Raw genomic sequence first — 15,615 nt, forward strand, 5'->3', positions numbered from 1 at the left:
TTTTCTCTGTGTTGCAAGCGATGGAAAAACGGAATATGGACAACAGTGGCACCATCTGTTCATCGACTTTAAAGCCGCCTATGATAGCATAGCCAGGGTAAAACTGTACACGGCCATGAGAGAATTCGATATCCCGACGAAATTAATAAGACTGACTAGGCTGACCCTGACCAATGTGCGAGGCCAGATAAAAGCAGCAGGATCACTCTCAAGACCATTCGTCATCAACAACGGCCTACGACAAGGGGATCATGTGTCCTCTTTAACCTGGCCTCCAGAAAGAGATCCGTGATGCTGAGATAAATGCAAGAGGTACGATCCTCTTCAAGTCCACCCAACTACTGGCCTATGCTGACGATATCGACATCATGGGAAGAACCACCCGAGACGTACAAACTGCCTTCATCCAGATCGAGCAGGCGGCAATAGGCGCGAGATCTTGGGCTGCACATCAATGAAGGCAAGACAAAATACATGGTGGCAACGTCAGCACAGAAGACGATTCAACCAAAAACATCAAACCGCACTGGTCAAACACGAAGAAGAATAAGGATAGGAGAATACAACTTTGAGACCTTTGACAATTTCTCCTATCTAGGGTCGAAAATCATAACCGATAAAAGCTACGATGATGAAATCCGCGCACGGTTATTGTCAGCCAAAAGAGCCTATTTCAGCTTACAAAGACTGTTCCACTCGAAACGTCTCAAAATAGGGTCAAAGCTCTTACTGTACAAGACAATGATCTTGCCAGTCCTCATGCATTCCTCGGAAACTTGGGTTCTTAGCAAGAAAAATTGCGAACTCTTGGCCCCCTACAAGAGGATGGACGATTCCGTAGCCTACACAATGACGAAATCTATAAGCGATTCCATGACCGTCCGGTTGTGGATAAAATCCGATTCAATAGGTTACGGTGGCCGGGTCACTTAATCCGTATGGATGAGGATGATCCCACCCGGAAAGTCTATAAGGGCAATATCTATGGTAGAAAAAGAAGACGAGGCAGGCCCTGCCTAAGATGGAGCGATGGCGTAGGTCAGGACGCCAGACAGCTTTTAGGGATATCGAATTGGTGGACCTCGGCGCAAAACCTGGATGTCTGGCCTAGACCGGATACCGGTTGTTGCGCCGTTGATGATGATGATATATGTGTTACGTTTAAGAAGTAGAATAACAAAATATTCGAAATGGAAAAACTAAAGGCAGATCGGACAGGGATAATTTCAACCATCCAGGTAACTGACTGAAAATTCATATGTTTAATGATGCAATTGCCAATCCCACTCTCAGTGCGTCCCTCTATCCAAGCAAAACAGCTCCCGGCGTTCTTAACCCTCTTCTCTCTCAGCCTCCTCCTCGCCATCTGTCCAAATAAATCGACTATAACGATTGGAAGTTTTTTATGATCCAGGTGCGACCCACCACCTTCGATCAATATATAAACCTTATTAGTTTAAGTTCATTATTAATAGCCTTAGATTAAGTTAACTGCTAAGGTCCCTTAGGTTAAATATATTTAAAGATGTGATATCCATTGTTTATTATTAATTCGACAACAGTAACAGATTCTACTATATTCAAAAAATTGTCTGTTCTTTCATACGAAGATGTTAAAGTATCAAGTTGTTTAGTTAAAACGATCAATAGAAACCAAAGGAATATCTCTTTCACTCAATAATTTACCATCAAAACTTATAGTAGAACGCACTGAAGCAATTTATCGACAAATCCACGAAATATTTAAAGAAGTCTAGAGCAAAATGACTCCAAGTAAAGTTCTAGAAACTTTAAAACCATAAAAAATAAATTAAACAAAACAAAGAAAGTGACGAAGATACAAATTTGGCCTCCTTTTTATTTAAACTTCTGAATTCTAATTAATTTATTGTAAAATATTCACGTGACCATGGTGAAGAATCGACTTCACTAGCGTTTAGAATAAAATTCGCTTTCAATGTCTGTTACGGTCAACAGTCTTCTTGAAAACTTCAACTAAACAATTTATTACTTTTATATCTTTTCTCATTCCAGTTTCTTTACATCTAGTTTAAGAATATTTCAAAAATTCGCAGTATTACGATCATAATGCTAAGTTGATAAAAAGATGTCAATGAAAATAACATTCAAGAAAGGAATGCATTCTTGACGTTTCGAGAAGTAACAATAAATTCCTTTTTCAAGTTATTTTCATCCTTTATTCTTCCATGTACCGTTAAGCCTTAAATACTTTGTTATCATTTTCCAAGTAGTGAACGCCTGTTTGAGCACAGGGTGATTTCGTAGTGTAACATAACTATTATATTATATATATATTATAGCCCAATTGTATAGCTCAATGTCTAATACCTATCGTAGGTGTAGGTCACACGCTTATCGGAATTCAAGGATTTGGTTAGTAGTAGCCTGACGTTGATGACCTCTATAAATCAAATACGAGTTTTCTCAGGAGACGGAGTAACATTTTGTTAGTCCGATGGACATGAGTTCTTTAAAAGGAACGTAAAAAACTCTTTATTTGTAACCGTATATGTTTGCGTTTTAATCAGTAAGTCAGTGGAAACCAGCAGAGGCAGACACACAATAATATACTAAAATATCTTAAAAATCTCAAAACTAATTGGATAAAAGTCATATGAATTTAAACTTTAGTATAAGATCCACATTTGATAAAAAGTAATCCAGTTGAAATACACGTACATGAAAAATTCAATAATGAAGTACATATAGTATGAATTATTGAATTGACCTGAGATTGGTCATAGTTCACGAATTGACCTGGCCTAATTGCTTTCACCCCTTTCTTACGTAAGTCCGTCAAGATCGCTCCGAGGGTAGAGGAAAGCCCGACTGTGAAATCTTATGCGGGCTTTCTATAATCTGAGCAAGAATGCAGTGATGAACGCGGAAGGTTGTAGAGGTTAGCGGACTAAGTCTTTGAGAATCACTTCCGGTTTGTGTCCATATACGCTCTGCGGCAATGAGGTACGGGTTCAACACGAGACGCTTTCAAATCCGGTGTGTCCTTCAATACTGTTTCCAACTCGTTGCACATTTATGAGCATTGAAATGCCAATAAAAGTGGTTTTGCCACTGGGGCAAGTCAAGGACATCTGAATAGCGAGAAATCAAAATTTGTTATTGTTCTGAAACTTTTAACGGTCCTGCAAGTCAACCGCACCTATTGCTTCCCATATCATGGAATTTAGCAAGCTTTTATCTTCCTTAAGAGGGCCTACTGGTATCTTTTTATCAAAAAAAAAAAAAAAAAATTCTAAAAACACTTCCTTATAATATATACCTTCTTGATGAGATGTTCCAAAATCGAGGATATAATGGGGAAGGCACGATTGAAGCAGCTACCAATTGCAGCGCGCTACATTCTTTACGCTATGACTTAATAAATACTTTAAATTACAATCTGAGATTTTAGAAATACATTTTCAATATGCCCTACTTTCGAAATAAACGACGAAAAAAATTGATTTATTCAAACCATCACAGTATATAACCTTAAGGAGAAGATATCTGTAATCGGATCAGGATTTTTTTTTTTTTTAACTCCGCCATGCTATTAACATAGTATGCTGGTCCCAAACCCAGGTAAAGGAGGAGGGTTTGAGGCAACGTACTCTGTACTATCCTCAGTAAAACAAACAGAAAATGCTGAGATCAGGGAAAGAGATAAATAGAGTATAGTTGGAGTTATTCTACTATGCTAAATCCTACCGGATCTCTCTTGGTGACAGGCCCCGCGACCAAGCAAATGCATACAATGCCGTTACAAATATGATGATCGGATTGAGTCACAGGCCTCGGAGAATTACTAGGGCGTCCACCTCAGTCGACGCGGCAGGACGGGCCCCGGTCCTGTCGAGAAATGGGCAAGGGTTCTTGACGCATGGACAGCGTCAGGACGTAAGCAAGTTAGTTAGTTAGTCCGCACACAACGAACAAAACAAATACGTATCTGCACGGTAAATGTTGGTACCCAAATGTTGGAAAGACCGAGGAGCTCGCAAGAGCCCTTCGGAAAAGGCGCATTGATCTCTGCGCTCTGCAAAAAACCCGATGGTCTGGTGCCAAAAGTTGCGACATTGAACGCAAACGCGTTTAAAATGGCTACAAACTTCTCTATTTTGGTAACCCACACACTCAATATGGTGTTGGCATTGCCATCTCAGAGGGATTCCGTGATGCCATTAAAGAAGTCGAACGATTTGATGATCGGTTGATGAAGCTCACCATTATATCAGCTGATCGCACTATTCACTTCTTCAGCGCGTATGCACCACAGACAGGTCGACCTGATGCCGAGAAAGATGCCTTCTGGCAACTTATCGATGAAAAGACTTGTCACGTGCCTGCTGACGATTATATAATTATTGCTGGCGACCTTAATGGTCATGTGGGTGAAAAGGCAGACGGTAACAGGTGCCATGGGGGAAAGGGGTTCGGAACGCGCAATGAGGGTGGCGAACGTATAATTGATTTTGCGGACACCCATGACCTTGTACTTGGTTCTTGGTTCTTCAAACGATTCGTACGTACTTGTTTCATCAAACGATTGTCTCATCTGCCTACATTTTATAGTGGGAATAGTAAAACGCAAATTGACTATATTTTCATAAGACGCCAACATTTTACCACTGTCACTGATTGCAAAGTCGTTCCATATGAGACCATCGCACCTCAACATCGGCCGTTGATTGCCGTCCTGCGAATTAAGCCACCGATAAAACAGCGTAAGGAACGCACTGGCCCGCGGCGCATTAAATGGTGGCGATTTGGTGAGAAGAAAGAAGAAACGGTCTCATTCATACGATTGCCGACCATTACGAATGTGGAAGAACCATGGAACCAAATAAAAGACACGATCCACAAAGCGGCCTCTGCAACCCTCGGGGTCACCAAGCCGGGTAAGCGGTACACCAACCAAGATACTTGACTTTGGAATGATGATGTTGAAATGAAGGTCCGTGAAAAAAAAATTTCAACTGAAGAATTTGCTCATCCTCCACTTCCACAATCATTGCCGACATTTGGGCCAGTTCCACCAGTCAGCGCAACTGAAGTCGAGGAGGCAATAAAACAAATGAAATCGGGGAAAGTAACAGGACCTGACGATATTGCATCTGAGCTCTGGAAAGCGAAGAGCTGGGACCCAACACTGTAGCTCAGTGAATTCTTTAACCGGGTTATTCAGGAAGGAAGAACACCATCTGACTGGCAAGAAAGTACCACTGTTCCAATATGGAAAAAAAGAGGTAGTCCTGCAGAATGTTCAAATTACCGTCCGATCCGGTTACTTTCCCATACCATGAAGATTTTTGAACGCATTCTTGACAACCGTATTCGCGAAATCGTTGAAATAACCGTGAATCAAGCCGGATTTGTCAAGAACTGCCGAACTACTGACGCATTACACGCTGCACGGTTACTCATGGAGAAACACCGTGAGAAGCATCGCCCTCTTTACATTGCCTTTCTGGATCTAGAGAAAGCGTTTGACCGTGTGCCACACGAACTCATCTGGTATGCTTTACGACAACACTTCGTGCCAGAAGAACTCGTGCGCTGGGTTCAATTGCTCTACCATGATCCGAAAAGTAAAGTTCGAAGTATGGCGGGTGTATCAAAACCGCTTCGTGTCTCTGTTGGTGTTCATCAAGGAAGCGCCCTCTCACCACTCCTCTTTGTCCTTGTTATGGAAACCGTCACACGGGATATCCAACGTCCAGCGCCCTACACACTGCTTTATGCAGATGATGTTTTCCTAGCATCTGATAGCAAAAATGATCTCGAGCAACTTGTCCAAAAATGGAATGATCGCCGCATACAACACGGTCTCAGATTGAATTTAAACAAAACTGAATTTTTGATGACCGATCCTCATGAAACAGGCACAATCACTGTCAGCGGCAATGATCTGCCCAGAACTGAGCGATTTAAATACCCCGGGTCAACGCTATCAGCCAATGGAGAACTGCATCATAAAATTGCTTCACGCATTAACGCAACATGGATGAAGTGGCGTTCCACAACTGGTGTTCTTTGTGATCGACGTATCAACGAACGTCTTAAATCTAAAATTTACCGCAATGTCGTCCGTCCAGTCGCCCTCTATGGTTCTGAGTGTTGGCCGACTATAAAAGACAATGAACGGCGTCTTGCGGTAATGGAGACGAAGATGCTTCGTTGGACTAGTGGCGTGACACGTTTAGATCACATCCGAAATGAGGATATCCGCGATCGTTATGGGGTTGCACCGATCGTGGAAAAATTGCGGAAGAGGCGTCTTCGATGGTATGGTCACGCAATTCGTGCAAACGAGAATTCACTTGCCAAGATTGGTCTGAACATCGAAGTCGGTGGTAAACGACCAAAAGGCAGACCTAAGCAACGGTGGCTTGATACGCTGGATGGGGATTTGAAAGCCTCGAGAATGCACCCAGATCAGGAATTTGATACAGCCAAATGGCGAAGCCGATCACGACGAGCCGACCCCGCTTATGAACGGGACAAAGGCTGAAAAAAAAGAAGACCTGGACTATGCCTGTGAGAAAGCGGCAAATACCATCGTATTATTAGCGTGTGAGAATAATCGGAGGAGGGTAAATATAACTTACCACTTAGTGGCGCTAAGGGTGAGCAGCGCCTTCAGAACAATATCAGGCGACGCAGCGTGTATTATTACGGGAATGATCCCGATAGACATTCTGGCAAGTGAGACACCCTGCCTGTACGAGAAAAGGAAAATGATTTCTTCTGAAAAGGGTACAGAATACCGAAAGGCGGCAAGGCGAGAGTCGCTGGAGAAATGGCAGCAACGGTGAGATGACTCGCAGAGGAGTCGCTGGACCCACACTTTGATTCCCCGTATTGAAGAGTGGATCCAGTTAACTAACATCTGACACAATTCCTGTCATGCAGGATGCGAAGAACGGAAGGCTCGGTTGCTTAAAGCGCAGTCCACCCGGCGAAGTAATGCCCTGCGGCGAATCCGTGGGGAAGGAAGAAGGAGAAAGTGGGAGTGATTTTAGTAGGTAAAAATCCCACACGCTGCTGCAACCTGGCGAAACAAAAAGACGGACAGACGAACAGACAGAGAGACAATTATCAGATTTTAATAAGGTTTTTTTTTAAACAAAACCTTAAAAAGGAAATTTTAGTTTACAATTAGGAAAATCACAGGCTTTCTATCAAGAACGGTAATAAAACGCTGGTAAAACTTGGTTCAGCTGGTGGGAACTACGCGTTAAACTTTTTTAAATGACGTGATAAAGTGGAAGGAATCGACTCGAATCTTTCGCTAGCCGAACGGAGGTAAATCGGGGGATCGCCTGCCGACAATTTAATTTCTGCCAAAATTGCTTCAAAGCTAATCGGAACAACACTAGCTTTATTTTGATATTTTCGTGGCATAGTTCCTAGAAACGTTCGAAAACGAATTAAAACACTTAATATAGAAATATTGTTTTATTAAGTAATGATAAAATATCGTAGAATGAGTGTTGCACCTCACAAAAAGCTCTGCACATCAGCCCAATGGCACTATTTTGCGCGAAATGGCGTCAGGGTAACACCGTGTGAGATAATTACAAACTCTGTCATGCCAATTATGATATGATGCACTAATACTTCTTCCTGAAACACTTGAACTCAAATGGACACTTCTGAAATTGAGCATGTGTTGCCCGCTGAAGTAGCCAGCCCTACAAAATTTGAAAGTTGAACTATGATTAAATATCTTTCTTGATCATAGTTATCTACTCAATTTGATCATAGGTACATCTTATCTTTACATGTGCTTTCGGTGAAAAGAAACTGCATAATTATTACTGAACTTTTGTATTGGTTATATTATTTACTTCATTTCTAATTGTATTCTTCCAGGAATTCTAGTTATTGACCTAGGCTGCGGTTGCCATTCAAATTTCTTGTTTGTTACCAAGAACGTGATTTTGACCCAAGACTTTTTAGTCAATTATGAAGATGACTTTCATTCCTCGAAACCAAACAACTATTAATCTTTTCAGCATAATCGCAGTATCTGTCAGTATATCACTAGTCTGAGCGACGCATATGAAATATGAGTCATAGCATAGTGGAAGAACTATGGAAAAGGCCCTAAGTAAGTAGAGCAACGTACTGACCGGAAAGATAGTTACTAATCTGCTCACTTTTATTATGAAGACGTCTGTGATTCATTCTACTAAGAGTGCGAGTATTTCAAATAGCAATTCATTCACGAAATGCGGTAATTGCCACCGACACTGAAAAAAGTACCCAGATCTTCCTTATCGTCTGCTAATCATTTGGAAGATTTTAACTGCATGTCAATGGAAAACAATAAATTTCTGCAGCTATTTGAGCAAGGTTGAGTAATAATTATTGTAGTATCGATAAATATCGAATAGTCAAATTGCGTTCATTAGAAACACCGAGTTTTATTTTATTATTATTATTATACGGTGTATCTGCATTTCCGGTAGAAATTGTGTGCTTCAACAGTATTGAGGAGTGGTATCAAATTCAGAAAATACTTTTAGCAGAAATACTGTAATTAATATGAAACTTCAAAGACATAGTACTGGGAACATATTCTCATAGAAAAAAATGCATTCGCAATTAAATATTTCTAATGGATATTCAAATCTTAAATCCCAGAAATCTTCATTTCGGAGAAGGAAGCATCTCCCACAAAACAGTCTAGAGATGCCGATGTAGGGCAAGGACCCTATAGTACGCATCATCTGAGGGAGAAAGGCATCAAATGAAGATGCGATCCGTCGTGGAGCGCGGTTAAGCCGCCTAGTAACTTTTATTTCCATAAACATTTTAGATCCACCCCGGCGAGAACTCAACGCAATCATGGTACTTATGCACGCCAAATTTGAACACATGTAGTTCCATGTGAATCACCAAATCGTCAAGAAAGCTATACTATGGTATGATGTGCGTTGCTGATGATATAATATTTTCATTGAAACTTCTGAATTTCAATCATTTAGCTAAAAGAAGACATAGAAAATTATACTCTCACCACCGGGACAGTAGCACCTGGACGATTCAACTGCATTAATACCGGGGCATTTTCTCATCAGTAACCCATAGGAAGCAATAGTCGATGCATATATATCACCCTCAAGAGGGAGTTTTAGCACAAGATGGAAGCTAGTTTCCCACATTAAAGAAGAATCCTGGAATCGTTGGTCCAACAAATACTTAACCGAACTTCAGCAGCCTAAACCCGAGAATTTTAGAAAACGAAAAAAATATAATGAAATACTGGAGATCGCCAACTCATTGTTCCTCTTGCTATCCCCCTAGCAATTCAACAAGGAGCCAAAAGCATCATCGGCCCGTTGCATCATCTGACAGTGGAGGCTTGACTGACCACCAAGGGCACTATTTTTTAAATTAAAATATCGTAAATCGGCTAGGATGAGTTCTCATTATTTATTTCGGCGCATTGCCACTAGACAGTCATAGAGGTAAAGCAATCATACGAATACCTTACTTTAACCGCACGTCTAGATCAATATTATTCGAATCAGAACTATTGAAATACGTAAAAGTACACCACTCATTTCATTTATGTACCTAATTGTTCCATCAACTTCCTGCACGGTATCTTGATACCAGAATCCTGTCAATTGAAACCAGATATGAGCTCTTTGGATAGAAGTCCCGAAACATACATAATGGATTTGACATGCGAGGAGTCATCTCGAAGTAAAGTCTTCGTTACAATAGCATGCAGGTTGTGTGCCAAAACAAAACGACATAATTGTACAGATACTACAAATTTACTCCGGCAGTTTGCACATCTTCTACTCAAGGTTGATCTCTGTCGGCAACAAAAGCACTCCAAAATCAACCTTAATGTAACAAGCACCAAATCTTGGAGCAGAAAAAATAAAAAAATTTGCATAAACGTTCTAGAACGGGTTTTGTTACACGGATTTATGAAATAGTGCGGACAATTCGTACAAGTGTTGACAATTACCTGCAAGGATTTCAATTACGAAAGTCTGAGGGTTTCGCTTAAAAAACGCTTTGTAAGCCTTGTTTTTTTTTTTTCAACACGAAAACCATCTTTTTTTTAAGAAAGATATACATATATGTCTAACAACCATGTCTGAGTGGTCCTATCGTTGTTTCCATGTACCTATAGATATCTAGAGTTGGGTCTTTTTCACCTGTGCTAAAGGATATCTCGTTTGCTAAGATGTCAATTGGCATCATTCTTGAGGTGACGAATGCTGCTTAATTTGAGACAGTTCTGAAGCAGAGCACACCCTTAGGGCTGCACTCCTATATACTGTACTTAGTTTATGTGGGTTGTATGAGATTTGACAACAAGATGAAACTCACCACCCTAGCCCACAAGTATACTGTAGTCCTCCCAAGTTCAGCTTCATACTTCCCAGAGCCACACTTGCGTTTTGTTGCAAACATGCAACTAATGTTGTTGAAAATATAGCTTCGTGCCTACCACTCCTTGGAAGTGATGATATGGTTGCCAGGTTTAATGCGGGCGGCTTACGGCAATTGGTAATGCTTCCATCTTGGCCTTCGCAAGTGTTAGTCCAACAGTATCTAACTAGGCCTTAATGGCATTGATTGCTTCGCATAAGTATAACTCAGCATCATCCACATCCTTTGTGACAGCAACCAATGCTATATCATCGGGCGTAACCCAGCATCGTGGCCTTCCTTCCTTCTTCCGGGATAGGGAGATAGCGATATCATTGTATCCATGATGTTGTTCCATAGTTGTTCCATAGTCCACTTTCGGATACCTGCTGAAATAACGTACTCCTGCCAAATAGCAACCGATAATAGCAACGAGATAGTCGGTACAACAATGTTTGGCAGGAGCTTAAACGCCTACCAGCCAAATTGAACGGATTTCTTACTTCCAGGGTCACGGCCTCACAGTACCTGCTAACACTATCCTTTTCATTGATCGCGTTCCCGGTCAAGCCTGTTCTGCTACAGTTCTCCAAAAGGTCATATGTTGTTACTGTAGGAATCGTCATCACTTTTAGAAATCTCTTGCTTGGGCTATTCTCTCGGGTTAATTTAATTCTGAAGCTGAACGGAAGCTAGCCAGCTCTACCAGTAGTTGGGTATTCTACCGGGGGATATGAATTTCCCAGGCATGCACGTGTCACACGCTTTATCAATGCATTGCGTTATATGGAGAGTTCCATCCGTGGAAGTGGCTGCTATATTAGATTGGTCTATTGAGACCTTTATGAATACGTGCTCATCCATTGCCTTTTCAAATCAACCGAACGTTGTTTTAGATTTTGGCTTTCGGCTTGCGGGTCTCTTGCCCTGTGGCTTTCTCTATAGTTCAAAAGTGATTGCCTGGTGTTCCCTGAACGTGAAGTCCTCGCTGACTTGCCAGGACGTATTACGCGACAGTGCAAAGCTGACAAAAGTTAGATCTACAATTGAACCGGACCTCCTTCTGATCAGTGTCCAAAAACCTTTGTTGCCCAATAGTATATATACCTGGGCAAATGTTTCTAATAGGCTGCCCCTTTTGCGTTAATCTCTCTGCTTCCCCAATCGAGTGATTTGTCAGTCTGAAGGTCCGCCACACACTTTTTCCGCTTGGAGCTTTCGAGTGACAGTGGTGGTTACTTGTGCTACTCACTTATGGGAACACAGAAAGGACATTAGTATAGAAAAGTCCCAATTTGACCTTGGTGTTGAGATAACTGCATTTCAGCATTTTATACAAGGTAGGGAAATGAATCTTACCCTGATATTGCGTCGAGCGACACCCAGTTCGGTGCCACCCTTGGCAGAGACCACGCCTACTAGATAGTCAAATTGATCGACCCATTGATGGTCTCTCCAAAACTTTGACTCATCGCATGTGGGGTATCATATGAAAGATCCCAATAACTACAGCCACGAGCAGATATCCGTTGCAAAATAGGGGAGTAAGGGGTCAAAAAGTGCAAACTTAAAGTGAGGCAGAACACATTTTCAGAAACTACCAACCCAAAAGTCTGAAAAAATTACGATGATGCACCTATCTGAAATCTAGAAGCACATTGCATTTTTGGATTTAGAGAAAGCTTTTGACCGTGTGCTCCACGTCGTCATTTGGTATTCTCTACGCAACTTATTTGGCATCAAAATACATCTCATTCCGATATACGAGTATACCCAAATAAATTGAATAATAGTATATTAACAATTGGTCAGAAGGTCGCCTTCAATTCATCCTAGGAGTACCAAATACGTAGTACTAAATACTCAGATATGAGGTAGCTTCTTTAGCTCATTCCTTTTTGGTATTTGTTTCTGCATACTTCATAAATCAAGCGTCCGACAAAATTTGATTCTAAATGCAACCCTTATCAGCGTGTTGGGATAACCACCCATCTGTTTTAGAGCGGATGAAAGCTATCGCATGTTTCCTCTTCATTTCTTTGTGAAGTTTTTTAAGTTTTTTAAGAAAAGACTGCCTTAGTTTCCCTTCACTTAATGCTATGGCAGTGATAAGTCTATAGCAGACAAAACAAAAATGATTATAAGCATCCATGACCGAACAGGATTGGAACCCCAAGGTAACGAGATCTAGAGGCTGGCGCACACGACCATCGCAACGTCATGAAACCGATAATGTCAGCAGTATAGTAAGATATTGTTTTCCTCCCCATATAATTTATCTTTGTGGTTATTACGTTAATGTCTTATTACGCAAATATTAAGCAGTTATATATAAAAATCAAGTGAGAAATAGGCCCCATTATTCCCCCTCTCATCCAGGCAGCTGCAATCGATGATATAAGTCAATGGGGAGATGCATTTCTCCCCGAAGTTCAAGGCGATATATTCAAGCTAACATTTGTGATTAGTTATAAACGCGGGATCATTTAGTGTTAACAATTTAGACTCTCTTCATAAGGGATTATATCGCAGGAATTCGCAGGAAGATTGATGTATTTGCGCTACAAGAATCTAGCGGTGCGACATAGAACGCGAACGCGTTCCTCAATTTTGATTATCCCACGCAGTCAAAATCGAGTCGAAATTGCCATTTCTGAAAGTTTCCGTGACGTCACCATGCATGGTTATGTGGATGAAAATGCAAACGTTAACATGTGACATGGGGAAAAGCATTTGGAGTGGCGAAGAGCCTCACAAAAAGAGGTCCCCACGATTCGTCCGACAAACTGGAGGTAGTTCCAGTACCAATCTGCTGCTCTGTCTCTGAATAGGGTGTGTACACAGCAGATCAAAATCCCCTGTAAGGTTGCGTGTGTCAGTGTCCACGAGGAAGAGAACTGGTTGATGGACAGAGATGTTGAGGTGCCATCAAAAACCAGATCTCAGGATGCCATAATTATTTACATACAATCTATTGTGGAAGTATGAAGCGGTCGCGTCTGGCATCCGTAGAGGGTGTCGTCATCGTCCGAGTCGTAACCATACATGTACATCATGTCTGTGAAAGCTCTCGTATCCGGACCTATCGTCAAGTCTATAAAAATTTACGATCCGTTCATCGACAAGTCTGTAAAACTTAGTTGTTCTTCGTCCATCGGCACATCCGCCTCCTTCATGCGAGACACGAGTTGATGCAGGCTGCTATTGTGGTGCCTGATACCCCGAATGCATATTTGGGTTCGAGGCTCGAAGCGCAGATAATCGCTCTCGAACCAGTCCTTCAACTTGTGAAACGACATAGTCGTCGTCGTCTCAACATTCTGCGTGGAAGGATAAACCCAACCGACATGAGCCTTCCTCGTGGACTCATGCCAATCCCTGCGGTGCGCTGAAAGGTGAAGCTCAACAGAGCTCCAGTGCGTTGACGTCGCGGGAAGGCGATATTGCCGACGTGAAAGTAACCTTGTTGTGACATAATTGCAAGTTCCTAAAACCAAATGTAACCAGAAAGAAGGATGAACGATTTCTATATACGAGGAAAGCCAAATTTTTAAGACGATAAAAGTAAAACAATTAATCGAAATTTAGATCAAAACCAAAAAAAATTAATAATAAGAAAAGATTAATATCAATATGCAAATTAATTTAAGTAATCAAATATCGAAACCATAATCAGTCAACTCAAAAATGAATCTTGAGGATTTCTTTATCCCTTAATGTTCAATTCCTTGTATAACTTCCCGCTAAACTTGCCGCAAAGGCCCGTTAAGTCTCAAAGGCAAACACAACAAACGACTAGTCTTGTGGTATTGTACCAAGGAAAGGACAGAACATTCTAATCTACAAGGTGGGAAAATGAGGCTTAAGAACACTTGCTTCCGGGGGAGGAAAGGCGTGAAACCTAAAACTGGAAGGGTGAAAGCAAGTGTACCCGGGGTCAAGCCGGGTACATTGTTGACAATCTATTGATCCTCTATCCGACACAAATTGTAAGTCAGAACAGGCTATCTTCCACTGGTTCAAGCAATTGAAACCTAGGAAATGTTGGGCCCCACGTTGGGCGCCATTTGTAATGAACTAATGATATTGCGATGATCAAACAACCATCCTGAGTGGCTGTAGGTAACCTAGAGGGAAGAGTTATCCCACAAAAACCTAACAAGTGGAGGAAATGGCACGTGAGGGATCGAAGCGCTCAAAGGACCTCGCCTCCCACATCCCCGAGCCTGGCTAGCAAAGAGGCGTGCAACCATGTGTCAACAGATGGCTTGGAAAGAGCTTCAGCATTTTGCGGGGAGGACAATTTCACAGAACTAATCGATTAAAATATGTCGGATCAACGTTATCAGGCAATGGTTAATTGCATTATAAAAATGTTTCAAATATCAGCGCAATTTGAATGAAGTTGGGTTCGACAAGGGGCGTTCTTTATGGTCGACGCATCAACAATGGTCTCAAACATCGCCTTCTATGGTACTAAGTGGTTGACTGTCTATAAAGAACAATGGATGGAGACAAACATATTGCGTTGCTGATCCAACGCGGACAGTACATGCGATGATCACATCCGAAATGAGGACATCCGCGATCGATATGGCGTTGCACCGATTTGAAAAAGTAGCGAGAGAAGCGTCCTCGATGGTATGACTACGTAATTCACGCTGACGAGAACTCACTTACTCAGATTGGTCTCAACATCGAATGAATGGAAACGGGACAAAGGCTGAACAAGAAGTGCAAGTTCTTCAGTTGATTATCTAGTAAAATACACCAGATTTTTATAATTAAAGAAGAGGATTGTTTCAATAAAATATTTTAATTGTGACGTCAAAATTTGACTTTTTTGCCAAAACTTAATTTAAAATTATGATCGTATCAGCGGAAAACCGTTTGGTGAAAATTTGTTAATAATAGATTTTTTCATACTCCTGAAGAGTTGAATAAAATATCAAATGAATTTACGGGAAAATCATGGAAAAATCGTTTTTTAAGACTCTAAACATATATAGCCCCTTAAAAATTAGTACTTTTTATTGGAACTAAGCATATTCCTTATTTACAGAAATAGAATAGACCTTTAAGTCTCCATGATTTTGATAACGGAAGTTTTTGCGAGGTTATGAAAAAAGTATGAGGATTGGCATTTCTTTTGGGAAATGACCATTTCCAAGGGTAGTGTTGAAACTGTAGGGT

The sequence above is a fragment of the Hermetia illucens genome, chromosome 3 (genome assembly GCF_905115235.1).
Source record: "Hermetia illucens chromosome 3, iHerIll2.2.curated.20191125, whole genome shotgun sequence".
In the NCBI taxonomy this organism is placed as follows: Eukaryota; Metazoa; Arthropoda; class Insecta; order Diptera; family Stratiomyidae; genus Hermetia; species Hermetia illucens.